Raw genomic sequence first — 26,921 nt, 5'->3', positions numbered from 1 at the left:
TAAAGTGTTTCTGATTCAATTAAGGCAGGACTGGATCAGTTATAATAGCAAACAATACTATATAGCCATGAAAATGAAAGAAAGTGGGGTGGGGGAAGGGATATTAATAGAGAAGATAAATTCAAGGAACTCGAGGACAAGATTTGCATGGCACATTCATCTGGAGTTTACACTCATGCAGGATGGAATAAGGCCTATAGAAACAAGGTATGGGTGTGTATGTATATGTATATCTATATGTGCTGTTATTATTTTAGTGAGTTTCAAAAATCTATTAATTTTACCACAAATATAATTACAAAAATGAAAAACTCATCCAATGAGCTTTTTGGATTAACAAACATTGCAGAAGGCAATGCTTACACAGTGAAAATAGGAAAATTGAAAATCTAAGTAAACAGCATGAAGCAAATGAACAGAAAGAATCTTAGTGACATGCTGGACAATAGCAAATGAAACATGTCTAACTAAAGTACTAAGAGAAGAATGAGAAATATGTGAAAATTATTGTCCAAATTATTTGTAACACAAGTGATTCATAAATAAAGTCATAAGTGAATTTTAGATCTTTTTCTTTTCACTGTCATTGAATTCATCTCACACAAAGAACCCTTAAAAAATTATCGTCTCATCTCCAAGACTAGAATAGGTTTTACTTATTTCACAGCTTTATAGACATATGACAGTAGAAATACATATTGATGTAGATACAAATGTAGATGTAGATGAAGATAAAAGCATAGATGGATATGAATAAGGATAGGATAGGGTAAGATATACAAATAGATTCAGAGGCTTGGACAGAAAGCTTCCTTATCTGTAACATTGTCCACTTATTTAATATATACTGAACTTTCCAAGATAGGGCTTTCTACTCACGTAAACAGTTACAGTCACTGAAACATACCGCGGTAACTCTATCCTGTCTATAGGGTTGGTGTGAGTCTGCATTGACTCTATGGTAGTGACTTTATTTATTTATTGAACTTCCCCAGGAACAAACATATCAGTCTTAGGAGTAACACAGGCAGACTATTTCTTCCAAGCAAAGATGACATAACTTTGGATCTCTGACTTTTGACACTTCTCAGGTCAGATTAATCACTAGAAAAGTACATGATGTTTGTTAAAATACAGGGTCAGTAAAACCAAGGGAGTCATGTAGTGAGATGTGCTAGAACCTAGCAGTATTTAGTTCTGTTACACATGGGCTATCATAATGAGCCACTAGACAGCAACAGCAGCAACCAATCATATATCCGCTTCTCGCTCAATTTGTCGATGGAATGGGACTACTCTGTGTATTATTTGAAACCGATAATAAACAATGGATCCAAACTAGAGTTAGCTCTTATCAAACGATAAGACAATGCCCACTAAACAGATAAAATTCAGTGTTTATTTTTCTATTGTATCATCGATTATTTTATGCAACACATACATTTGATAAGTATCTGTGGGTTTATTTCTGTCTTTTGTTGTTTCTCACCTTTACCTTCACCTTCAACATGTTGTTTTTTTGGTGGATGGTGGGGCTTGGCTTGTTTTACTACCTAACCACACTCTCTATTCTTGTTTTCTCTGACCAAGGAGAGGGTATTCATTAAGTGGTAGACTGTGTCATTGCTGATTATGTTAAAGTCCTTCATATTCCTGTAATATGACCTGCCAGCCCAGTGGTGAAAGTATTTGGCTGATGTCTGAAAGGCCAGATTGGAAACCACCAGCTGCTCAAAGTGAAGTCATGGCAGCATGAATACAGTCCTGGAAACCCTCTAGAGAAGTTCTGGTCAGTGCTAAGGGGTACCTTTGTGTCAGTCAGATGGACTCCATGGAAATGGGTATGGGTCAAATTATTTGCAAGAACTGAACAATAGCAATGTATTTATTCACTTCCTAACACTAATTATTTCTCATCGTTTAACCTTATTTCATATTATTTTTTAAAGAAATTCCTAAGTACAAACTGAGAATGTGGACAAGAAGGAAAACAATGAAAGATTAAAACTATGGGGGGGGGGGAAGCAACAAAAATAATTGTGGTAATTAAATATTTCATTTTGGATGGCAGGCAAGGATGACACACTAAAATTTTAAAGCAGCTGAGCCTAAAACTTAGGTATATATCAACAAATAATTGCATGGGCACATGCCAAGGGTATAAGAAATTCTAACATTAGAAATTAATGGAATATTTAAAAATAATTCCTGTAAGTCAAATAAAAGAGTTCACTGAAGGGGTGGAATTTCAATTAATTCTTCAAAAATAATAATTCACCAGGTGAAGAAAGTGATTGAGAAAAAAAAATCTATGCTAAAGAACTGTTGCAAGTGTGAAAACGTGTGAAACATTGTCAGTGATATTGAAATGGTGACATTATAAAAAAAGCATTGTCTTCTTCAGAGAAGTGGCAGATAATAAACCAGATATATAGAGAAAAATGTCTCTAACTTTGATAAAGAAAATTAAAGAGATTCAGTGAAGTCATTAGACTAAAGTTATATGACGGCTTCTGAATCCTAGGAAGGGCTATACATCACACATACTTAGAAGGCTATAGGAGGAATGACAAACACAACATTGTCATCGGTTGCACTGGTTGAGGTCCGTCAATGGTGGCACAAATAATAGTGTGACCTTTAATATTATTAGCTACATTAATGTGTTTGGACACTGGGATCGACTAAAAGAGAGTTATAAGTGTTTAGAATTTCAGACGAATTACATGACCATCTTGGAACACTGGCAAGATTGGTGGCATGAAGACTACTGTTTTGAACAGTTTGCTAAACATTACCTCATCCAGGCTTTAGACCTCTTGATATTATAACGCAGAGTTCTTTATAAAGTTTGGTTATAGAGCTACAGTCTTTTTCTAATCAGACATTCTTAGTAATGGGGTTAATTACTAAGCAACTGGCTTGAATCAGTGTGAAGGGTTAACTAAGAGCTTGTAGAATTACTTAAGCTATTTTTATCTTAGGTCAGAGGCAACTTTGTCTATCTCCAATATCACCAGAAATGTAGGCTGACTAATACTTATGAATTTATGCCTTCAGTCATGCCCTTTAGATAGCTACATTTCTGTTAGAAATGTAGAAATCCATCTGGCATTCTTAGTATCTATCACGGATACTCTTTGTTCCTACTGGTAAATGTCATAGTGTTTAACACAATGTTCTTCCTGACCCTACCGGAAAGATAATAAAAATATCTGTCAGTGTAATATATGTGTGAGGATATATAATAAGTGATATTTAGCAGCATGCATAGATCACATGCAATATTTTGCCTCTGAGACAGAGAAAATTCACTTATAAAGGTCAGTTTTACAAGATGGCTTGGCTAGTTGCACATTAAGCTAATGTATTCAGAAGTGAGCCTGTTGCCATTTTGTATGCATTACATGCTGTGGAGAGACGCTGCACTTTGGTAAAAATGATACAAGAAGGCCTTTGGAAAATGTGAACTTTAATTTGACTTGGCACATAGCAGTGTTCTAATCTTTGGTGGGCTCACAAAAATTAATTTATTATGTACATTTAAAATAGAGTGCTTGTGAGTAGAATTCCAGATGGGGAACAAATGCATTTTTTCATACACACACACACACACACACACACTGATTTAATATTGAGGCTAGGCATTTACAATTCAAATATTCTACTCAGGTCAACCCTTCTTTCAGTGCACAGTCACATTGTGTAGCTTGTCGATTCCATCTAATTTAGGTCCTTATCTTCTTGGGGAATGTAATAGCCTTGCGATGGTTTTCTTTTTTCTCAGTAAAACTTAAAGATTTTAAATGTATAATGTATAAGTAGCTGGGGTTGGTTCCAAATATGTGAAAGATAAGAAATATTCAATGAAAGGCAAAATTTTGGATACCAAAAGTGTTAAAATCTTATATATACCTTTGGCCCTGTAGTTTATGTTCGTGTTTCTATTATTTAGTCTTTTAACTTTGTAAAATATAATTATTGTCAATCCATTTTAAACTTGTATATCACCTTGAGAACGTATAGTCAGCTTTTGATGTTAATTGAATCAAATACCTAAAAAGTTTTATTAAAGTTTGCCTATTGAAAGCTCTCTGGTAATTAATGACCCATAATGGAGGGCCCATGAGTATATGTAAGTTATCTATAAAGTGTTATCCTAATCAAATTATGATAGATGCATTTTGTTTAAAATCTCTTTTGAATAAAATCTTGTTGGAACAAAAAGGTGTGTTCTTTGTTTAATTTAAGCTGCACTTAATGGTTATCAAACTGAGTTTCTTTTTAAAGATTAAATTCACCTAATTGATGAAAGTGCTGGTTCTTATTGTCATCACAGTATGATTCAATTTACTGGGGAAAGCAGGATGCCATTATAAAGAATTTCTCAGTAGGGTTGAAAACTTATCCCAAATAGTTAGCTTCTATTTTTACACATAAGTGGGAACTGAGAATAAAGTCCATGCTTAAAAAGGACAAAATATCAGAAAATAAAGTAGAAAAAATTATGTAAGTTTTGTATTATGTTTATTTTATAAATGTGTGGTTGACTTTTGGAGGAAACTCTTAGCTAAATGACTATTTATGTTCATTTCTGTATTGAATTTAAAATTTTTATTCAATACATCTATTTAATATATTAAAATAATGTATAAATGAATTTTAGCTACATATTTTCATGAAAATAGAATTAAGTAGCATGTCATAAATATTAATTCATAGTATCTTTTTTTCTTAAAATAGCAAAATTCGATAGCTATAACCAGCCTAAAATATGATCTTTATTCATCAATTTATAGGCTTAATAAAAAATCCAATGTTATATTAAAATTTAATTTATATTAATATATTTTAAAATGTGATTACCAACTCCCAACATACATTAATAAAAAGTTGATGTACCACATAATGATCTAATAATGAGTACAAGAAGGAAGAAAATGTTCTAGAATTGATTGTAATGGTGATTACACAGCTCTCTTTAATATGACTGCACCATGAAAGTGTATGATAGGTGAATTTTATATCAATAAACCTTTTTTAAAGAGAAAAATAAAGAGACATTAAGGCACAGTTGAGGTGGAATAAGGAGAATTAGAGTGGAGGGCATCTCTCACCACAGACAATCAGAAGTGTTTCCATTTTCATATGTTGTTTCTGTTCAGTACATTTGAGTCCATTCTGCCTCGCAGCAACTCTGCCCCTGAATGCACAGAAAGAACTACTGCTAGGTCACCATTGCTATGCTCACGGACATTGGAGCAGCCTCCGTGTCAATCCATCTTTCTGAGAGGCTTCCTCTGTTTTTTACTTTACCAAGCATGATGCCCTTCTCCAGTGACTGGAATCTCCTGAAAAGATGTCCAAAGTCATTCAGATGAAAAGATCTCACAAGTCTTGCTTCTTAGGGTCATTCTGGCTATACTTCTTCCAAGACAGATCCATTTATTCTTTTGCTGTTGTTGTTTTTAGATCATTTTATTGGATGCTCTTAACAGTACTTATAACAATACATACATCAATTGTATCAATCATATTTGTACATATGTTGCCATCATTATTTTCTATTTACGCCCTTGGTATCAGCTCCCTTTTTTCCCTCCCCCTCCCACCTGTGTGACCCCTTGATAAATCATAAATTGTTATTATTATTTTTGTATCTTACATTTACTGCTGTCTCTCTTCCCCCACAGCTTCTGTTATTCATTCCCCTGGCTCGAGGGGCTAGTTAAGTGTCAGTCATCGCAATTGGTTCTCCCTTCTCCCCACCTTTGCCCTACCTTCCTGGTATCACTACTCCCATTTCTGTTCCTGAGGGGTTTATCTGACCTGGATTCTGTGTATTACGAGCTTTTATCTGTACTTGTGTACATGCTCCAGTCTAGCTCACAGTGAAAGGCAGGAGTGGGCTCATAATAGTGGAGGGTGAGGAAGCCTCAAGGAACCAGAAGAATATTGTGTGTTTCATCTGTGCTACACTGTGCCCTGGTGGACTCATCCCTTCCTTGTGACACTTTTGTGTGGGTCCCGTTGTCTACAGATGAGTTTGGGGGCTCTATTCTGACCCTCTTATTCTGAACAATATGTTTTATTTGTTTGTTTGTTTGTTTGTTTTGGGTCTTCTGATGCCTGTTACCCAATACCATCAACCCGTCAACATCTCATGCTCACACGGGCTGGTGTGCTTCTTCCATGTAGGCTTGTTACTTCTCTGCTAGATGGCATCTTGTTTAATTTTAAGCTTTTAAGACCCCAGATGCTATATCTTTGGGTAGCTTGGCACCAACAACTTCCTTCACCATATTTGTTTGTGTGCCCATTTTGTCTTAAGCAATTGTGCTTGGAGGGTGAACATCATAGAATGCCAGATTGTCAGAACAAAGTATCCTTGCATTGAGGCAGGGCTTGAACAGAGGCCCAAAGTCGATCCACTCCCTCAATGTATTACCATATAAGTATATGCATATACACCAATATCGCTATTTTTATGAGTTAATGTATTTATATATGTACACACCTATGTTTACACCTCTAATTATTAATTTGCTTCCTAGGTCTTTCCTTTGTTTCCTTTTACATTACTCCTTCCTCACCATCACACTTGCCCTTCTTCTGCCTCTTAGGAATTCCTCTCAGCTAGATTGTGTTGCTACAGCACCCCCAGAGTTTCTACATCCTCCTATTATTGATTTTAATTCCCTAGTTGTTCCCCTGTCTATGACGCTCACCACTCCCCCAGCCTCTTCCTGTCCCCAAGTCCCTCCAGAACCATCTGTCCCATGGCTTTCTCTAAGAGCTTGCTTCCCATGCCTCTCTTATATAGGTAGGCCAAACAACAATAACAGACAAATCAAAAAGAAAACAAAAGTTTGAATAAAAAGAGAAAAAAATAATAACAACTAGTAAAAAAAGAAGATACATAATTCCAGGTCTGACTGCTGACATTTCTGCCTCCACACTGCTCCTAGAGGGATTCCAGGAACCACCTTTATTAGCCTGAAGTCGATTTCTGGGGCTCCTCAGGGGCTTTGTGACTTTGCTTTGCTCCCATTGTTGATCTGTTATGTTCCCTTATTGGTTCACCCCGCTGTGGGTGATTCAGACTGGACTCACTCCCTGCTGTGTGTTCAACATATTGTCTTTTGTCGTGTTATGCTCCAGTGAGGCGACATCATGTATCAAGCTACAGTCCTCTCCGTGCCTTTGCAGCTCCATGCAGCACATCATCCTCAGTACTTGGTGTTCAGCTGTGGGGTCTAGACCCTCATTCTCTCTTTGTCCTTCTTACTTTCCTTCCGTGTATTTGTTCTTTTGGAAGTTCATAGTACTTTCAGTATTCTGCTCAAAAATCGTAACTCAAATGCATAAGTTCTTCTGTCTTTCTTATCCAATATCCAAATTTCACATGCATACGAAGTGATTGAAAATAACATAGCTTGGGTCAGGTGCGCTTTATTCCTCAAAGTGACACCATTGCTCTTCAACACTTTACAGAGGCCTTATGCAATCGATTTATCCAATACAATGCATCATTTGATCTTTTGATTGCTACTTCCTTAAGCACTGCTTATGAATCAAGAAACATGAAATCCACAAGTTCAATCGTTTCTGTTTATCATGATGTTCACTATTGCTCAAGTAGTGAAGATTTTGGTTTTCTTTATATAAAATTTTAATCCATATTGAAGGCTGAAATGCTTGATATTCATCATCAAGTTATCCAAGTTTTCCTAAATTTCAGAAAGGAAGATTGTTAAATCTACATACCTAAGGTGGTTAATAAGCCTTCTTCCAATCCTGATGATGCTTTCTTCTTTATGTAGCTCAAATTCATTGATCATTTGCTCAGAAGACAGATTGAATATATATAGTGGAATGATACAACCCTGATACACATCTTTCCTGATTTTAAATCATGCAGTATTACCTGTTCTGTTCATGCTACTGTCTCTTGATCCATGTACAGATTCTGCTTGAGCATACCTATACGTTGTGGAATTCCCATTCTTCTATCGATACATTTTTTAATTATGAACATGGCAGAATGTAAACACAAGTAAACACCTTACTGATCCACTTCTCTCATGATAGACCTATCTGGCATGAGCAATGATACTCTTGATTCGTGTACTCTTCTGAGACCAACAAGAATTCCTGGCAGCTCACTTTCAATTTAAGGCTGCAACCTTTGTTGAATGATCTTCATCAAAACTTTACTTGTATATGATATTTTTCTATAATTTACACATTATGTTGAGTCACCATTCTTTATAAACTGTACAAGTATTGAATCTCTCTCAGTCAATTGGCCAGTACTTTCAAATTTCCTAGCATAGAAAAATGATTGCTACCAGTGCTTCATAAGTTTGTTGAAACATTTAATTTGGCATTTCCATCAATTCATAGCCAGAATGTTCCTTAGAAGCAAGGATGATATTTCATCAATTGTTCATAAATAATACTTTTAGTGAAGCTTTGACTTCTTTCATCAATACCATTGGTTGATATTACATATAACATATACATATAGTATATACCTTGATCATATGCTATGACTTCAAATAGTTGAATGCCAACTAGTTCTTTTTGATACAGTGTCTCTGCGTATTCTTTTTATATTGTTTTTCAAAAAAATTTTATTGGGAGTTGATACAGATATTATATCACTACATAGTTCAATCACATATAGCAGCATTGTACAATTGATACCATATTGGTTTCAAAGCATTCTTTTCTTTACTGAACTCCTTGACATCAGCTCCCTTCTATCCCCCACCCCAACCACCTCTACCACTGTCCCATTCCCCTGAGAAACCTTTATTCCGCTTGCTGTGCCTGTAGTTTAATCAATCTTTAGTTTTATATACTGAAAAACAGAAAAACATAACAAAAGTTCAAGGGAGAGCCTTCTAAGGACATAACACATATGAGATAAACCCCAATATGAACAAACAAAAAATATCCTGCATGTTTCAACATTTGGGCCTTTTAAACTTTCAGTCTTACAATTTAAGGCTTGAATATTTTTCATCTGTTCTTTCACTTTAAGGTATATTAAGTATGTCCTCATTTGTTGTTGTTGTAGTTGTTGCTGTTTTCTAATTCGTATTCTTTGCACAATTTCATTTATAATAGTTTATCATTTATTCTCCAGCACCTCTTTGAATGTTTCTGTTCAGCTCTTTTACTTCATTATTTTGTCCTATTGCCTTAGCTATTTTAAAATTCAGAGCAAGTTTCAGATTTGCTTTCAACGTACATTTTGGTCTTTTCTTATTTCTCATCTTTCAAATGATCTTGCTCTCTCCATGTAGGATGCCTTTGATATCCTCCCATAGGTCATAATGTATTTTGTAATTATTGTTCAGTGAGTCAAATCTGTTCTTGAGATGTTCTCAAAATTCAGGTGATATATAGCCAAGGTTGTATTTTGGTTCTTGGATACTTGTTTTAACATTCCTCAGCTTCAATGAGAACTTACATATGAGCAATTGATGGTCTGTTCTGCAGTCAACCCCTGGCTTTGTTTTAGCTTTTGATTTTGAGCTTCTTCATCATCTCTTCCCACAGAGCTCATTTATTTGATGTCTGTGTATTCCCTCTGGATAAGTGCATGTGTATAGTTGCCTTTTGTGTTATTGACAAAGGTATTTGCAATGAAGAAGTTATTGTTTTGCAAAATTCTATCATACAATCTCCAGTTTTGTGTGTCACCAAAATTGTATTTTCCAACTACTGTACCATCCTCTTTGTTTCCAATTTTTCAATGGATCTTGATTGCATGTTTGATCAATTTCTGATGGAAGAATTTGGTATAATTCCTCAATTATGTCATTATTTGTTTTAGAGATTGGTACATAAATTTGAAAAATAATTGTATTCACTGGATATCCTAGTATGAGGATAGGCATTATCTTCTCACAGGTAGCATAGCACTTCAAGATAGAAACATCCTTCTTGTATCAATACAATGCCATGGTTCTTTAATCTGTTATTCTCAGCATAGTAAACTGTGTGATTTTCTGATTTGAAAATAGACAATACTAGTCCATTTCAGTTTACTTACACATAGAAAGGAGTCCTGGTGGCATAGTGGTTATGAGTTAGGGCACTAACCACAATCTCAGCATTGCTAAATCTCATCCACTGCTCTGTGGGAGAAAAATGGGTATTTTTACGCCCATAAAGCATTACAGTCTTGCAAAATTCACAAAGGTAGTTCAACCCTGGCCTATAGGGTCCCTCTGAGTCAACATCGACTCAATGTCCGTGAATTTGGTTTGAGAACACCTAGATAATCGATCTTTATGCATTCCATTTCATCTTTGACATCCTCCAATTTTCCTCAATTCCTACTTCATATTACCCAAGTTCCAATTATTAACTGATATTTATGACAGTTTGTAAATTCTGTTTTCTGAGTTGCGCTCCATCAGCAGATGAAGATGCCCGAAGTATTATTCCATGCATGGCATTAGGACCATCTGCAGCTCTTCTGCCCTCAGATTTTGAATGTCTTCTGACCTGAGGGGCTCATAATGTGGCACCATATATGATGATATTTTATTGTTATTCAGTGTTTTTCAGTATCTGAAAGTATTTTCCTGCTGTTCATAAAGTTCTTAGTGGCTAATTCCTCAGAAGTGGACAGTCTATCCCTCCCTTCCTTGCAGTCAGTTCTTCGTCTAAAAGCTGTGATGAAACCTGTCCATTTGGGGGGACACTGGTAGTGTTTGAATTATCAGTGACAGTTTCCAGACTCCTAGAAACACATAAATAACCTTCGTATGACAGATTCCCAGACAAGAGTTTACAATTTTCAAATAGAATATATATTTCCACATACTAAAAATGAGATTAATTATATTATCCAAGTTAATTTTTATTCCACAATAATCTGACTCTTGTCAATTGATAAGCAGTCATAAAAGTGAACAGCAACTGTCTTTCAAAAAATGAACATCTTAACAATTTACATTTCATGCAAATTGAATTATCATGTTCTCTGTTAAGTCAGCTGTAAAGACTCCATTAAGAATGACTACTGTAAAAGATCACTAAGAATGACTTCTAAATATATGCCATTCAGTGTCCGTGTCCTAACATGGAGATTTAAATAATAAAGCAATATGAGTAACCCGGGTTCAAAATCAAAATGCACTCTATTTTTGAAATGATGTTTCAGTAAACATCTCTTTGGTCATGATTACTACTCAATACTCATGACACTACCTTAGAGAATATATTTGAAACTTGTCCTAAAAAAAGACTTTCATTTTAAAAGAACTATGCAATTGAAGATTTAATAGAGTGAGACTTTAGAAGGAAATGCATGTTGAAATAATTCCAGGCTTTCATTTATTCCTGTAACAGATGCATCCTAATGATAGGAGTGAAAGCCTCTGAACACTGTTTTGACATTAAGGAGCAACAGATTCAGCTGCAATGCATTAATTTGTTTCCACATTTGCTTCTTTGTTGGTTGTCTCAAGACTAAAAAGACTGCATGATCTCAAACGTGTGAAATTACAATATATGTTGGCATTTGTATCTGCAAAGAAACAGTATTTTTCAGCATGAATGCATATTATTACTAGCTGATATTGTAGTCTCTTTTAATTTTGTAAGCAATGGCTATGACATAAGTAATTAGTTTTCAATTGAAGTTGTCATGTCAATGTCTTTAAATCCTCAAGTAGTAAAGACATTACAGCATGCTATGCTATCAGGTGGTTTACCAGTGTTGAAATGTACAATCTCAATCACTGCCATCAACTCAACACTGACTCATAGTGACCCCTGTGGCTTTCTGAGACTCTACCTGTTAAGTGGAAAGTCTAGTCTTTTTCCCACAGAGCTGCTGGTGGTTTTGAACCAATGACAGACCATGCAGATAGAAACCCAATGCGTAACCACTGCAGCACCAGGGCAGCAGTTTACTGTCAATTACTAGGTCAAGTCTTTTCAAAACTCCTTTTAAACTGTCCTACGTGCATGATACGTTACTGTTTGCTTGTTTATGAATTTTCCTAACAGTGAGAGTGTATGTTAATCATATCAAGGACATGGTAAGTTTGTATGTAAGCAGAACTAAGACTGAGAAAAGTTTCTGTGTTTTCTGAAGAAGTAATAAATCATTTTCTCTTGTCTCTAAGGACTAGGTCATACTAATAATCAATACTCATGAACTTGTCTTTATCCGGGTGGATGTGTGAGCTTCCACTTCTAGTAAGATTATTTGGAAAATTTTCTTTCCTGAAAATCACCTTTAAATTTGGATAACATGTATCTTATTAAAACCCTGTAAAGGCAAATAAAATAGAAAACAATTATGAGAGCTGAACAGAAAGAAAACATTGGCACATGAAGAAGAAAATGATTAATATCTGCTTTTAGGCTAAAAGTTAATGTTTTCCTCTAACTCACATGATAAACTAGAGTATTAATAAATAATTGAAAGCCACATCAGATGACAGTTTAACCAGATAGTCCAGCAGACAAAAAACTAGAATTCTTCTGGGTGAAGGCTCATCTTCAGTGGAGAACCCTGAGTGCAAATGTAAACACTGTAACCATGCAGCCTGTGTATTCTAGAGAGAGCTGGGCACTACTCAGACTGAGGGGATTCCAGAGTGGTTGTATCTAGATGATTAGCAGAAGCAACCCATAAAGCTCTCAGAAAAACAATGTCCTCAGTTAAGGTTGCTCATTGAGACTTCTCGGGGACTGCTAAGGAGTTCCTCCCACACTTGGTGCCTAGTGGCCCTATTCCCTTGTCCCCATATTTAGTCTGTACTTCTTCGTGTTTTACATTTACTCTAGCTTCTCTCCATTCAGGAGCAAATTTCAAAATCTCTTCTGACACCCACTTTGCTCTTTTCCTTTCTTCTTGTTTTTTTAAGGACCTTTGCTTTCTCAATGTGTGATTGTTGTATGTTATTCCACAACTCAGGTCTTTAGTCACTAACATTAAAGGCATCAAACCAGTTCTTTAAATGCTCTCTGAATTCACCTTGGATTTTCTCCAAGTCGTATTTGGGCATCGGTGAATTTTTAAAATGTTACTCAGTTTCAACCCAACATGACATAAGAACCATTAATAGTCTGTTTCCCGGTGGGCCTTTTGCCTGATAATATCAAAGGTTTCTATCACTTCTTCCCACACATGTGGTCCACTTGGTTCCCGTATATTCTATCTGGTAAAGTCCACTTATGGTATTGCCATTTATGTTGGAGGGAAAAAAGGCATCATTTTCAGTGAAGAAGCTATTAGTCTTGCAAAATTCTGACTCTCAGTCTTCATTTCTATCACCACGCTCCTATTTTCCAAGTACTGGGCTTTCCTCGGTTTCCAACTTTCACATTCTAATTGAAAGACATTACAAATGCATCATTGATTGGTTACATGTTGATCAATTTCAGATTGAAAAAGTTGGTTGAATTCTTCACTTTCTTCACTAGCTCTAGTGTTTGGTGTGTCCGTTTGAATAATGCTTGTTTTAACCAGAGGTCCTTGAAGTCCAGTGCATATTATTCTGTCACGTACAGTGTTGTCCTTTAAGATAGATATCGAAGTGTTAAAATGAACATAACACCATAACACCGCCTTAGATTTGTCACTCTGGCTTTAGGATTGTCAGGCTCAAAGTTGCCAATGACAGTGCAGTCTAGGCTCCTTCTAATTTCTGGCATCTGATTTTGCCAGAGTCATACTTTGTACATTTCATTTTAGAATATTAATAGACATTTGTAGCTGTGTCGTTTAATTTTGCCTCAGCCAATAAAGATCCTGGGAATTTTGCTTCATCTGTGTTGTTAAGGTAGACTCTACTTCAAGGAAGCAGCTCTTTTTCAGTCTATGTTGAGCTTCTTCCAACCTGAGGGGCTCATTTTCTGGTACTATATCTGACAATGTTGTGTGTTTTTTATATGATTTATAGTTGCTAATGTCTTGATGTGGACAGCCTATTATTTCTTTGTCATCTGTTCTTGGTCTGAAAGTTCTGCTGGAACCTGTTCACCATGGCTGACCCTGCTGGTCTTTGAAATACTAATGGCATAGCCCCAGCAACATGACAGTCTCTGTAGTATACAAACTGACAGAAGGGTGGTAATTTTTGCTTTGCACTGATTTTTACAAAATCATAAAGAAAACTACATATTCTATTGAATGAAAGTAAAATTTATTTATAGAAAAAAATATTCCTGGGATGTGCAATTACAAAAACCACATAGGAAATAACACTAATCAATCTTCAAATAAAGTATCCTAGGATTACCATAACAAACTTACAAAAACTGGACAGCTGAAAAAATATAAATTATTGTCTCATATTTCTGGACTCTAGAAGTCTGAAATCAAGTTTTTTTTCAGGGCCCTGCTCTCTCTGGAGGCTCTAGGGAAGGATCTTCTCTTTTATTTTCCCATCTTAGAATTCTTGGTGTTGTCAGTTTGTAGATAGATCACTCCTGTCTTTTCCTCCGTGTTTACAAGACTGCTTTTGCTCTGTGTCTTTATCAGCCTAATTTTCCAGTTAAAACCTGAGCATTGGACATACTAAAAATATGCACATGCAATAATATTTCATATATTCTTTAAAATTATTCACAGATTAGTTTTGTATCCTAAATTTTCAGAATTATCTGTATAATGAGGATATTACAAGAAATAGTTTCAATAATACTTTCAGACACAAGGGTATCATCATTGCAAACGTTTGCCAACAGCATACTGTCATTTAGGTCCAGCATTTTGATGACTGCCTTCGTACTCTAATCGAGTTGACTACACACTGCTATCATGTAAATTCTATCTCATCGTGCTGCTATATAAGGTTTCTGAAGCTATAAATCTTATGGGAGCAGAGCGCCTCATCTTTATCCTTGATTTTTTAGTGAATTTGCTCTACAGACCTTGAGTATAGTATTCCAATGTTTACCTGGCACTGTCACCAGTTTAATATTGAAGATAGTATTTAAAATAATATGTGAGTTATATTTTATATTAATTTGGCTAGGCCAGAATTTTCTGTAGTCTGGTAGTTAAGACATAAGATTTCCCCTTGATGTTACCCAATAAACTATAATCAATTCCTTAACGTAATTTTCTATGAGCATCCTATTACTTGTAAGGTGATTAGGGTCTGATCTAACACCCGTATTCAGATCTGATGTAATCAATTGAAAGTATGCTTCTTTGTGGGTATAGTCTGCTTCCAGTATAATTTGCACTGTGGAAAAACTTGCTTTTTCCTGCATCTAGATTCTGCATATGGCTTATCAGCCTGTGGTTCTTTGAACTTGCACCAAAAGTCTGCCATATTATCAGCTAATCCTGGGAATTGTCAGCAGCTTGCCATCTGCCTGCTGAACTTGAATTCATTTGTCTCTGCAGCCAGAACCCTGTTGTCATTCTACCAGTTTCAGTTCATCAGCTGCAACAGCTATGCCAGTCAGGAGAAGCCTACTGCCTAACACTTGACCCATAGAAGTGAACTTAGCTACTTCTAGAATTGTGTGAACCCTTTTCTTCCTATCTATCTATCATCTATCTATCTATCTATCTATCTATCTATCTATCTATCTATCTATCTATCTATCTCTCTATATATATATAGATATAGATGTCTACATCTGTATCTATAGCTATATATATGTCTATCTCTATATCTATCTACCTATCATCTATCTATCTATATATCTGCTTCTCTAAAGCACTTATTCTGATTGTCTAAAGAACCCAGAATGCAATACTATACTATTATAATTTTACTTACACCTAAAAGTTTTAAAGACACATTAAATGCTACCACATTGTTTGCAGCAGAACAACAGGGGACTCTCAGAAATTTATTCAGAGACAAAATATGGGTAAGAACCAGGAATATCATTGCAGACATGATATGGGTCTGACTGAGAGGAGATAATATTCTAAAGATGTTTACTTGTGTTTTATGGATTATACAAAGGCATTTGGTTGTGTTTGATCATAATAAACTATGGATAACATTGCTAAAAGTGAGAGTTCCAGAACATTTAATTGTGTTCATGTGGAACCGATACATAGACTAACAGGCAGTCATGCAACACAAAGAAGTGGATACTGTTTGGTTTAAGAAAGTGAAAGTGCTCTTCAGAGTTCTGTCTTTTGACCATACTTATCTGAATGCTAGCCAAATACTGTAAGAGTCTGGATGGTATTAATAAAGAAAGATCCACATTAAGTTTGGAGGAAGGTCCATTAACAACTTGTGTTATGCATCAGGGAAAAAATAGAGCCACAACCAGAAGGACTGACGTAGTATCTACAATAATATACTGAAGTTTAATGACAATTTTAAAGATGGTGTTGGTGTGAGAGGTGTTTCTTTCTGTTATATAGGGGATCACTATGCATCAGAGCTTTTGACTTTGACTGAACTTACCACTAACACAATATTTAGGTATCTCTAGTGATGCTGTTGACATAGTGATTTATTTTAGGCTTTGATATGAAAGAACAGCACATCGAAACCACCAGTTACTGCACGGGAGAAATACTGGGCATTCTACTCCCATAAAGAGCTGTGGTTTTGGCAACTGACAGGGGTAGTTCTGTCTGATACCACAGGGTCATGAAGCATCTGCATTGACTTGGTGGTAGTGAGTTTTGTTTGGATTTGGTTGGAATGGTGCTGTTGGCTAATGATTGGACTGCTCAACTCAAGGTCAGCAGATTGAACTAACAAGTTTCTCCAAGGGAGAAAGATGAGGCTGCCTGATCCCATAAATATTTATAGTTTGGAAAATCCTATATAGGGTCAATATGAATCAGAATCAACTCAGTGTTAGTGGGTACTTGGATGATTAACCTAAAGGTTGGTAATCTAACCTCTTCCAGTGTCACATTAGAAGATAAGCCCAGCGTTCACGCTTCTGTAGGTTATGGCTTTAAAACTCTTATGGGAGCAGTTTTACTTTGCAACACGTGGAGTCATCATGAATCATAATTAGCTAGATGACAACTAACTATATACTTAAAGAAGATTCCTCTCATATTATATATTATAAACACATTGTGAGGTAATTGAGTAGCTGAAAGAACAGAATCAAATATAGATCCAAACATAAGGTAACCAGGGGAATTATTTATAATGGTCCCTATCATAAAATGATAATGATGTTTCTAACATGAACTGAATATATATATATATGTGTGTGTGTGTGTGTATATATATATATATATATATATATATATATATATATATATATATATTCAGTTCCCAATCTAAGAAAAATTAATTCTTATGACACGGTCCTACTCAATACTTGTCCTCATAAAGAGATCACTGAAGATATGAGTGCTATAGCAAATCATAGTGAAAAAATCAGATGGTGCCTGGCTATCAGAAAGAATGGGGTCTGGGATCTTAAAGGTTTATCTTCAAACAAACAACCACATAAATGAGGCATTAATTAGGTCAACTAATCTACTAACTCACATGGAAGAAGCACACCAACCTGTGTGATCCATAAACGGAAAAAATCATAAACACCAACCTTGCTGCAGTTCAGTTGATTCTGACTCATAGGATCCAAGTATTGGAAATAATAAAATCCAAATCCAAAGGAGAGAATATGATCAGAGCTGAAATTGTGAACACCCAGTTTGTAGAAGGGTATGGAAGACAGTGGAAGCCCCAAATCCACTTGCAGGGTAACCGCATAGATTAAGCCTTCAGTGAATTAATTCCCTCTGGTCATAGCTCAGGATGTGAACAGCCTTGCTATCATCAGACAGAGAACTTTCTTAAGTTAATTATGGAAGACACAGTTAGGTAAACATGCAACAACTCATCATTTCATCTTCCTTTTGACCCATTTTAAAGTTTTTTCAGTTTTTGATATATTTTGGTTTCTTTTTGATTGAAGCTTTTCTATGTATTGTCTAGTCATTGTTGTTGGGTTTTGTTTGCTCACTGCCTGTTTGTCTTTTGCATGATTTTCTTTCATGAAATCCAGGATCGGTAAATCTATATAGAGAATAATTATATTAATAATACCTGTGAGTATGGCCAGAGAGGATGGGGGAACCTAACAGCAATGAGATGAGAAGAAAATGTTCTGAAATTAATTGTGGTGATGAGTGCTCAACTCATGAATATGACTGAATGATTAAATTGTATATGTCATGTCTGATTTATGCCAATAAATCATTTTTTTAATGGCAGGACCAGGCAACAGTTTTGCTATATGTAAAGGTGTCATGTATAGAAGCCCTAACTTACAGCAACACCTTAAGATCATTTTAATAAGGAGAAAAGAGCAGCCTACATTTCCTCCCCAATAAAAAGTGTTGTAAGGAAAACAATTGTGTCATTAAGCTAAAACTCCTATGAGCCTCTAATTTTTCAAAAATATTTGTGCTCATTTTTTTGACACTACTTTCTACTTTTCACTGTTAACACTGATTTAATAGACAAGGAAATGGAAATATTTAAGTGAATGGTAAAAAATAATTTTTCCCTTAAAATTCCTAGCAATAGATAGAAAATCAAATGTTCCCATTTTTGTTTGGCTCTGTACTCTATCTGATGTTATCATTATTGGTATGAAATTTTAAAATATTTTATTATTATTCTTCAAAGCAGTGTGCTTGTGGATTTTTAATAATGTTGCCAACTCATATAAGCCCTCAAAACAGTGGATTATCTTCTATGGACAAAAAGGTCTTGGAGAAACATTCAGTTCAAATTAAGAAAGCAGAGTATTATTGGTTGCCCTGTGGGTGGATTTAGCAGTAAGTGAACCCTTCAGACAACTCCAGAAAGAACTAATTTATCTATTCACTGGTTTGGCTGCAGGAGAGTATAGGCTATCATGATTGCCTCGTGTTAGAGGAATTATAAACAAAAAGACCGTAGGAAACCAATATTTTTGAAGGATTTTGACAGGCGTCCCACGGAGGAGCACTTGTACATTACTATATGTGTCAGATGTCAGCCAGTTTCGTTCCTTTATCAGAAAAAAGAAATGCATGATGAGAACTGAGGACAGTTCTCGGCAACTGGGTGTTGGCAGTGTTTCTGTAAGCTCGTTCTCTATAGGGGGCTCTCGCCTGGAAATCCTTGACTTGCAGAATTATAATATTAAACTGAAGGTTTCAATCAGGCAAAAAATAAAACGTGAATTATCTTAAATAAAAGCGAAGTGTTTAAGGAGGCTCTGAAAATAGGCAAAGTTGTAAATGACATAGACCCATGGGCTGATTCATTTTTATATAATTATTATTTAAACAAGGGACTGATAAGTGTTATTTTCTCAGACAAAATTCCTATGATTGAAACCATACGTGTATCCCAGTCAAAAATTCTAGGCATTCTAATTGTGTACTCTCTCGTGATAGTACTCTTAGAAGTAGCCTCACAGGCCTTACCCGGATTACTTTGCATGCCATAACTGGAGTACTTTCTAAACTCACTATCCAATAAAACTAAAGGTTGACAGAGGCATGAGAACAACACACCTGTCAAAGTGAACATGTCAGTTTCGGTGTGAGGCTGCAATGTTGACCGCATAAAATCAACTCCAATGAAGTGATCATTACACATGGGACTAAGTGTGTGCTTGGTTATATTATTCTTAAGTGGCCGTGAACTGGTCCCCTGAGTGCACTTCTGTGAAGGATGTTAGCTAGACTTTGATAAATAAGAGCTTGGAATTATACTATTGCACTTGCTTTGGTGTATTTTTAAATAGCCTCGTTTTATTATTTTTAGGGAGTGAAGCAGGAAACTCACTTTACATTCTGTAATGCTTATAGTCCCCAGAGAACTGTTTAATTTCAAGTGAACAATTGAAGACAGATGTGACACGTTTTTCTAGGCAGCGGCATAGGCTAAAATCTGGGAGTGAAAGTCTGCACCTATCTACAGATTTATCTGAAATTCCGCCTATGAAAAAGCAAAAGTATATGTCTTACTTTTAAAGTATACTCCACAAAATATAATAGCAAGTAAAAATCATAAAATGGGACCGTATAGATTCCATTAAATTCTTATTTCCCATAATGCCCCTCAGCACACAGTTATTATTATCAAAGTTTTTCTCGATAAATTCTAAGAATAAGAAGCTATGCCATGAGCATTGATGCTTTGGGCTATAGAGCATAGCAGAGATTTATTTCCATTATAAGGCTGAAACATGAAAAATATTCTTATTATTCTGTAAGAAATAAATATTACTTAAATCTTGGTTTCTACAAAGAAAAGTCTTACAATCTATCAAATACAGTCAAAGAAATCTTTATGGGTTGCAATAATATAGGGTCTGAATAGCTTGCTTTGAATTTGTCACCAGGAGGAACAAGAACTTGCATAAACTATCAGGCCAATGAGGGTAAGAGAGACCTAAAGCAAGAAGGCTGTCACAGTGTCCACAGTGATGGACTCCAATACTCCGTGATTGTGAGGATGATGCAGGGTGGAGCACCTTGTGTTCTGGGCAAGGTCCCAAGGGGTTACATTGATGGTAGCTAACTATCTGGACTAGACAGTATGATGGGTACTGGGATGGCCAGACTATGTGCTGACTATACTGTCACTACCGTGTGACCCTCCTGTATCTTTAGAGATAGAAAATGCTGAGTGTGTTTTCTTTTTTAACTTGAAATATTTGCATATTTCTTTATACTACTTACTTTGTCTTCATGAACCACCCTTTACTCTTTTAGTTTACCTTTCCTTCTTTCACTCGGGGACTGTAGGTTCTACATCGTGCTCACGAGTCTCTTCTTACCTCTGTTTTTCTCTTTCCTGTCTTTTAATGACTTTTGCATTTTTAAAAGATAATTTTACTGGGGGCTCATACAACTCATCCCAATCCATACATCCATCCATTGTGTCAAACACATTTGTACATTTGTTGCCCTCATTATTTGCAAAACATTTTCTTTCTGATTGAGCCCTTGGTTCAGCTCCCCATTTGTTCCTCTCCTTTCCTGACCCTCCCTCCCTCATGAACCCTTGATAATTTATAAATTATTACTATTTTTTTTCATGTCTTCCACTATCCGATGTCTACCTTCACCCACTTTTCTGTTGTCCATCCCCCAGGGAAGGGGTTATATGTAGATCATCGTGATCAGTTCCTCCTTTCTCCCCCACCTTCCCCTCACCTTCCTCGTATGGCTACTCTCATTACTTGTACTGAGGTTTCCTTGTGTTTCCATCTCTGCTCTGTACCATTGTACATCCTCTGGTCTAGCCATATTTGTAAGGTTTATCCCACCTATCTTACTTAAATATATCTGCAAAGATAATAATATGCACAAAAAAGAAGACAGAGCAAAATAAAGCAACAAAAGAAAACAAAACAACAACAAACCAATGGCAAACAAACAAACAAACCTGTAATTAGTTCAAGGTCTATTTGTTGACTTTTAGGAGTGTTTTCTGGTGGAGTCTGATGGGATGCCATGCTCTGGACCCAAAGTCTAATTTTGGTATTCCCTGGGGACTTCATTGCTCTGTTCCCCTTGCTGTTCTGTTGCACACCCTCAGTGTTTTGCATCAGTGTGGTGGGGTCAGATGGGGCACAATCGCTGCACTGTGTCTCCAGTGTTGGGCCAGTGAGGGATGTTGTATTTCGTAATGAGACCAGCCCTATGGTCCTCTTGTCACGAGTGGCGCAATCAATAATTACTTAAGGCTCTTAGACATTTTAGAATGCTTGGTTTATTCACTGCAAACACACATCAAACAATCTAGTAATAACTCACACTACTAAGGATAAAAGTATTGGCACCAGTATGACCATGAGGGCATAATAACAGAATGCTTCACACATATCATTCTAGCATCATAGTCCCAACAAGCATTGCCTGCATCGGTGTGCTCACCCGAGTAGAGTTGGAGAGAGCAGCCGTTGATGTCCTAGCTCTTGAAAAGTTAGGGTCTCTATCCAGGTAGAGTATGGACAGTTTGGCTGGCTCTTTGATGTCACCAATGTCCCAGGGAAGTCTTATCGGGTTTCTCCACACTTCAGATGGCTTGGCTGGCTTTTGGGTGTCGGTCAGGTTCAGCCAAGTCTTATCCAGGTTCCCCACACTTTTGCAGTGGCTCCTTGGACCATCTGTTGTTTCTTGGCGATGGTCCAACTTCTTGGCTGGGCCCTAGGGTCACACTCTATTTCTTCTCTAAAGTGGAGTTTCGTGTGTGTGTTTCTTTGGAGGTGGCTCAAGGTCATCAAGGTAGTGCAATGTCTTGCAAGGAAGTTCTGTGGTGCTCTCATTACCTCTCTGTGCTTTGGCTGCTTTGAGTGGGAATATTGTCCTCAGGGCTTGGTGGGCCAGGATGTGTTCCACTATGTCTTCCTCTCCCTTCATTTGCTCCTGTGTGCTCTGATCAGACGTGTCCCTTCCCCTGAGCTGTAGCATTAGTGCTGTCCTCTGAAGTGAATTCTTCTGTGGGGAGGGGGAACTGTCCACATAGTTGGGATTGGGGCCAGCCCCTCAGATCTCTCTATGTATCCTGTCTTTAATGTCTTTTCCAAAATTGTCTGGACTTGGTTCCAGTGTTCAATGCACCAAGTATATACTTAAAATACCTTTTAATTCAGATGGAAATGCATTCAATAGCGTGCTTTGTCTCTTATGAACTTGTTTTAATTAAGCTGCAAATTGAACTTGATATGAACACTCACCTATTGTATTTAATCATGTTTGTTGTTGTTGTTAGGTGCCATCAAGTCAATATCAACTGACAATAACCCTATGTATAACAGAACAACACACCACCCTGACCCTTGCCATCCTCACAATTGTTTTAATCATGTTATTGATATTGAATTCAAACATCAAATTTTCTCACAGGTATAGTTGATTTGTTACTGTGTATTTCATTTGGAAAGGTGCATATGAATAGTCACCCATCATTTACGATATGTTCCTCTTGCCCAAAGTAAAATTGTTCAATTTTTAAAAATCATTTTATTGGGGGCTCATACAAGTCTTATCACAATCCATAAATCCATCCATTGTGTCAAGCACATTTGTACATATGTTGCCATCATCATTCTCAAAGCATTGGCTTTCTACTTGAGCCCTTGGTATCAGCTCCTCATTTTTCCCCTCCCTCCCCGCCCCCACCTTCCCTCATAAACCTTTGATAATTTATAAATTATTATTATTTTGTCATGTCTTACACTGTCTGACATCTTCCTTCACCCACTTTTCTGTTGTCCATCCCCCAGGGAGGAGGTTATATGTAGATCCTTGTAATTGGTCCCCCTTTCTACCCCACCTTCCCTCCACCCTCCTGGTAACGCCATTCTCACCACTGGTCCTGAGAGGTTCATCTGTCCTGAATTCCCTGTGTTTACAGTTTTTATCTGTATCAGTGTACGTCCTCTGGTCTAGCCAGATTTGTAAGGCAGAATTGGGATCATGAAGGGGGGGCGGGAAGCATTTAAGAACTAGAGGAAAGTTGTATGTTTCATCATGGCTGTCCTGCACCCTGACTGGCTCATCTCCTCAGTGTGCCCCTCTGTAAGGGGATGTCCAGTTGCCTGCAGATGGGCTTTGGGTCCCCAATCTGCACTGCCCCTCATTCACAATGATATGGGGTTTTGTTCCTTGATGCCTGATACCTGATCCATTTGATACCTCGTGATCACACAGATTGGTGTGCTTCTTCCGTGTGGGCTTTGTTGCTTCTGAGCTAGATAGCCACTTGTTTACCTTCAAGACTTTAAGATCACAGACAATATATCTTTTGATAGCTGGGAACCATCAGCTTTCAAAATTGTTAATGTTTTAATATTTCCTGCTTTGTTACTGTGTAGCTTTTCTTTGTTTCATTGTGTCATCATTGGGGGCCCTTTTTGTATTCTGTCTTGATATTTTTATGATTTTCTGTATATGAAACCAAGGTTAGATAAACCAATGGAGGAAACAACCATTTCAATAGACTCAAAGGTATGAGACAAGAGAGGCTGCAGGAAATGGGGAGCTAACTGCAACCATAACAATAAAAGAGAATTGATTGTGGTGATGGTTGCATAAGTCTTATGGATTTGATTGAGCTATGGAAATGCTTATTATATGATCTGTATGTCTATGAATTGTTAAAAATAAATTAATTTTAAAAAGACATTTCCAATAAATAAGTAATTTAACTTCAGAAACACATGTATACAAATATAATTCAATTATCTATGCCTTCATTTATTCTTCCCTTATATTACTCCTTTTATGATTTTACATATGCCAAAATAAGTAAATAGACTTTGAAAATATTGTGTTGAATGAAATAAGTCATGAAGGGAACATAATCCTACTCATATAAAATACCAGGATAGACAAGATAAAGACTCATATTCATTAACAGTAAATTATTTAATGTGGCTTTTTTTGTGTGCCAAATTCACCAAGGGCCTTTCCCTGCATAAGAAGGTGAGTAAAGACACTGATCCAATTCATCTGTGAGTAATTGTGAATAGGTTTCACCAGCATTCCATCCTCTTATGTATAAAGTGAGCCCTCTAAAAAGCAGAAGGAGGCATATCATCACCAGCAAGAGCCAGCGGTGGAGCCTTGATTCCTATGCAGAGAAACCCCATTAGCCAGATGATCGCTTTCCCATCAGCAGAGCAACACAAAACCAGAAGCCAGAGCTTGAGACCGTACTGGACTCCTCAAGTGAACCTGGCCTGTGGTATGGGCTGCCTCTGGACACTTAATTGAAGAAGTTGGACTTGTTGACACTAGGAAGTGGAGAGGGCGGCCTTTGGGCTGAGGCTTAGCAGAGTAGATGGCCTCTGTGCACTATACAGAGGGAGCTGGGTTTGCTGACTCGTGAATCTTAACCCTAATGCTTTTGGATTGAGATGTCTGGCACAGTCATATGCCCGGTGGACATATATTGGCAGACTTGATGAAACTTTGTATGTAACACATCCTGAGAAGCAACTCAACCCTGAGCATTCCTCACTGGCATTAGAACTTGCTAACCTCCTTAATAAACCCTTTAACCATGAATTTTGTCTGTGAGTTCCCTAAACTGAAATTGTAATGGATATTAAAACCCAGAGAAGTAAAACAGAGAAACTTAAGACATAATACCAGATTACAATTGGTACCAGGGGCAAAGGTAGAATCTACTTAGTGGATTCTGAACTTCTGCTAAGGGTGAGGGGAAGATTGGAAATTGAAAATGCTTGAAAGCATAATAAACAATGCCACTGAAATGTGCATTTGAAGAATCTTGAAAAGCAAAGGGAATTGTTACATATTTATTTACCAGAAAATAAAAAATATATAGTTAATGAAGCCTATTGAGATTTATTAAATAACTTTCATAGAGTGCATTCATGTTGATATTCTAGTGTATACAATGTAAATATGCTGAAGAATAGAAATGTACAACATGTGCTACTTCATATTATCCATATTTATAATGCACCAGTGCCCATCCTCTGTGTGGAAAAAGGTTACAGACAACATAAGACCTCAGTATGAGTTGATGTGCCCATATAGTTATAACATCCAGTTCAGTTTCTTAGTACCTTTTAGGATACATGAAGGGTCATTTTAAATAAGTCTGACTATATGAATAGTATTTAGTGAAGTCTTGTTAAATGAGAAAATTTAAGTTTCCTAAAACATCTTATTTAATTTAGTAGGTTATATAGAGTGCTATTGGCACTGAAAGATGATAGAAACAATGTTGGATCTATATATACCTGAATACTCAGATAGCTATATATTAGACTATGTAGTTTTTATTGAAAATAATACAAAACAAAACAGAATCACTGCATTTGTTTGTGTGCATACTTAAGTGAGCACGTGTGTGTGTAATTAATAAACAAATACTCTAGGACTTGAAGCAATCTAACTGGCAGTTTATCTTATAGAATAAAATAGTGGAATATTTTATTAATAGTAATATGCTAAATCATTGCACATATCTAATTTAGTCAGTAGTTTATAAAAAACTTTCTAAAACTTATTAACCAATTTTTAAAAGTTGGAAGAAAACAAATGATAAATTGTATTTGCTATTTCTTTTAGCATATGATAAACTGGAAAATATTAATAGACTGCATTACAATGCAAAGTTAATAAATAAAAAAATTTTATGTAGATGGATTTTCCTGGCTATCAATGAATCTAAATGCTTTAGTGATCATATTTAGAGATGTGAAAAATGTCATTTATCAAAAATATAAAATATAATGAAACACCTACAATAAATGCATAGCTATTATTGCCTTATTATCATAAAAATACATACAGCTTTAAGATAATGATTCATAAAGAAAAGCAATAACTTTCAGCACCATTTAATATCTATTGTAAATGAAATGTAAGATTTGAAAGATTGATCATCTAGTGTTTGTTCCACCGACCAGTTAGGGAATTTAGTGTGAATATAAGATGATAAGCATAGATGCATTGCATTTCCTTTTTCATATAATATTTGTTTTATCATCTCAGAATTTACAATCCTTTTGTTAACTAATAAGTATGCTAGAGCAATTAACCTCCTCCTCCTTGTCTGCGTGGTTAAACAATCACAGACATTTTCTGTTTCCTAACGCTTATTGCTTGAAAACAGTAAGGAAAGAAGGCCAACCCTGTGGCCTATTAAAAACAATTAGACTCTCTAGTATTTTTATACTAAGAAGTTAAATTTGAAGTAAGTTCAGAATTCATAAATATAATTGTTAACTATTTTTTTTTAACATTTTATTAGGGTCTCATACAACTGTTATCCCAATCCATACATACATCAATTGTGTAAAGCGCATTTGTACATAGTTTCTCAAAACATTTTCTCTCCATTCAAAACCCCGACATTAGGTCCTCATTTTTCCCCTCCCTCCCCGCTCCCCCCTCCCGCATGAGCCCTTGATAGTTTATAAATGGGTATTTTGTCATA

This window comes from Echinops telfairi, unplaced genomic scaffold, assembly GCF_000313985.2.
Source record: "Echinops telfairi isolate 266 unplaced genomic scaffold, ASM31398v2 ScPeMD7_11;HRSCAF=52, whole genome shotgun sequence".
In the NCBI taxonomy this organism is placed as follows: Eukaryota; Metazoa; Chordata; class Mammalia; order Afrosoricida; family Tenrecidae; genus Echinops; species Echinops telfairi.
Note: the sequence above shows the minus strand (reverse complement) of the source record.